At 44.2% G+C, this 3,041-nt stretch overlaps 1 pseudogene; it reads left to right on the top strand.

Moving 5' to 3' along the window:
- The first annotated feature begins 602 nt into the window (after window positions 1-602).
- LOC141417843 (olfactory receptor 2M2-like) lies at window positions 603-1,533 on the top strand (annotated as a pseudogene).
- The last annotated feature ends 1,508 nt before the right edge of the window (window positions 1,534-3,041 follow it).

Raw genomic sequence — 3,041 nt, 5'->3', positions numbered from 1 at the left:
AGAAGGGATTTACCACTGAGATACATTTACCAGACCACATGTTTTTTGATGACTGCAACTCAAGGAGTTCTGGCTCTTAGGTTCTGAGATAGACATTCCTAGGTCAGAAAGCTGGCAAGAAATTTATTAAGCTTTTAAGAGATTTAAAAGATTTACATACAGTTTAGAGAGAGAATTTATAAGTTTTCTAAAGTAAATGCTCTAAGCTAAGGGGCATGGAGCAGCCTCACTCTTGTCTTTTTTATTTGGATTAGCTTTTAAACTTTCCACCCCTCTCCCTTCTCTTTCCACCTCTCATATTCTCCAGTACTTCACTTTCCTAAATCCATGTCTATCCACCTGCCATTTAGTCAGTCTCCTTACTCTGTGGTCTCCTTGCCTCTATTCTCTCTGCCATTTCTCATCTCTCAAGGGAAGTTAAGTATCAATCCTTACATGGTAACTCCTGAGGCCAGGTGAGAGAAAGAGGATTTTCACTGCCAGAAGGAAGGTTAGGCTACTGTTAAAGGTCTGGTCTCTGTGTTTTGGAAGACAAAGGTTTATTTCATCATGCATGCTGTTGGGATGCCAGGTGAATAGTTTGTTTGTTCGTTCTCAGGGTCATGGCCATGGAGCTCTGGAATCACACCTTCCTGTCAAACTTCATCCTTACAGGCCTGTTCAGCTATTCACCATCTGATTTATTTCTGTTTTTCCTGGTCCTTCTGGCTTCTGTGGCCACCCTGGCTGGCAACATCCTCTTCCTCCTGCTCATCCATGCTGACAGGCGCCTGCACACCCCGATGTACTTCTTCCTCAGCCAGCTCTCCATCATGGACTTGACCCTGATGTGCACAGTGGTGCCCAAGATGGCAGCCAACTTTCTCTCAGGCCATAAAGTCATCTCCTGGGGAGGCTGTGCAGTTCTTTCTAGTGGTCATGGTAGCAGGAGCAGAGTGTTTTCTCTTGGCAGTTATGGCCTATGACCTGTACGTGGCAGTCTGCTACCCTCTGAGATACCCTGTGCTCATGAACTGGAAGACCTGCTTTCTTCTGGTCTTGGCATCCTGGGGGGTTGGGATGGCTGACAGTGTGATTGATGTGACTATGGTCTTCAGCTTCCCTTGCTGTCGTTCTCTGGAGGTGGACAACTTCTGTGAGGTCCCTGCCCTGCTGCACCTCTCCTGTGCTGACACCTCCCTCTTTGAGGACCTCATCTATGCATGCTGTGTGGTCATGCTGCTGCTGCCCCTTGGGGTCATTGTGACTTCCTATGCCAAGGTCCTCACAGCTGTGATTAGGATGCACTCCACTGAGGGGAATCAGAAGGCTCTGACTACTTGTTCCTCCCACCTGACTGTGGTGGGCCTCTACTATGGGGGAGCCATATTTATCTACATGCAGTGGTCTTCAACTAGGACACCAGCAGGCAACAGGGCCACCTCCATCTTCTATACTATCGTCACTCCTATTCTCAATCCACTCATTTATAGCCTAAGAAATAGAGAGGTAACCAGGGCCCTGAGGAAGATGAATGGGAGGTGGGGAGTATAGACATCCTTCACACACCTGTTTCTTGCTTCTTCTCTTGATCTGTTCCTTCCTCTGTCCAGGTCCCCTTGTCATTCTCATTCCTCCTCTCTGCCTTCATTGGGCCACTCTGACTAGGGCATGCTGTGAGCTGAGTAATCTGCAGACCTGTAGGATGCTTTGGACAAAGATGAATGGTTATTGGATAGTACTTGATTAACTTCATAATGAATCTTCCTCAGTCTGAGCACCATCACTTTGAAGAACAGAAGCCATTGTAAATTTAAGAAACTGAAGACACCTTGTTTTCATTCTCTGTAGATCTGATAGGCAAATCCTTTCTTCTGCATTACCTGTTAAAATTGAGCCAAGAGTGGGAACCAATTCAGATTCTATTTACATACTAAGGTGGTGCACGTAGGTCAAAATATATAGAAGCTGTGTGACCTTGGGCAAGATTAATCCTCTATAGACTTGACTATTCATGTGTAAACATTGGTAAAGTTAAATCTGATATTTCTTGACGTTCACGAATTACTGTGTATCTAAGTATCTATGTCTTCTCACAATTGTACTTTATTTTTTTTTCCTTTTAAAAGTTGTTGCACCCTCTGGGCATCAGTGGCTCATGCCACTACTTGGGGTGTTGATGTTGGGAGGATCACAGTTAGAGGCCAGATGGGTAAATAGTTGGAGAGAAGTCTTTTTGAAAATAATTTGGGCAAAATGGACTGGAAGTTGTAGAGTGCATGCTTGGCAAGCTGTTCTTTTGTAAGAACAAAGCCCTGAGTTCAAACCCCAGTCCCACAAAAAACAAACAACAACAAAAAAGATGGAGTACCACCAAATGGCCCAGACTAGCCCTGGGCTTAAGGGATCCTTTCTAATAGCTGATACTGATACTGTTTAGTGGGATTGTGTGGCATGGAAACAGTGGGAATGAGACCAGGACACATATTATGAACAAGGCAGGCAAAGCTTTATTGAGCTGTCTGACTTCAATTGGAATCAAAGAGAGACAGCAGTGATCAAGGGAGAATCAGGCTGCTGGTTGCTGAAGAAAAGAGAACAGCAAGCTTTTATTGCGTTTTCCAGGCAGGGGGATGAAATTTGGTAATAGTTTGTTCGTCATGGTAATGTTTTCAAAAGATATTTGCCTTCTTGTGTGCAACTACCTTGGCCTTACATTTGGTTGGCTAACAGATGGCCAGTTCAGTCCAGGAACTTCTGTGTTAAAGGTGGTATTGTTATTTTGTATAAATAAATGTCTTTTATTTATTTATTTATTTATTTATTTTTGTGGTACCAAGTCTTGAAGTACAAGTTGAGCCATTCCACCAGTTCTTTTTTGTGATGGGTAATTTCGAGATAAGTGTCTTGTGAACTGTTTGCCCAGGCTGGCTGTCAACAGTGATCCTCCTGATCTCTGCCTCCTGAGTAGCCAGGATTTCAGATGAGAGCCACTGGTGCCCAGATTCTTATATCCTACATGGATGCATCCAGGCAGGTAGACATAGTGATGGTGATGATAA

This window comes from Castor canadensis, chromosome 16, assembly GCF_047511655.1.
Source record: "Castor canadensis chromosome 16, mCasCan1.hap1v2, whole genome shotgun sequence".
NCBI lineage: Eukaryota > Metazoa > Chordata > Mammalia > Rodentia > Castoridae > Castor > Castor canadensis.
Note: the sequence above shows the minus strand (reverse complement) of the source record. Positions and strands in the feature narration are given on the sequence as shown.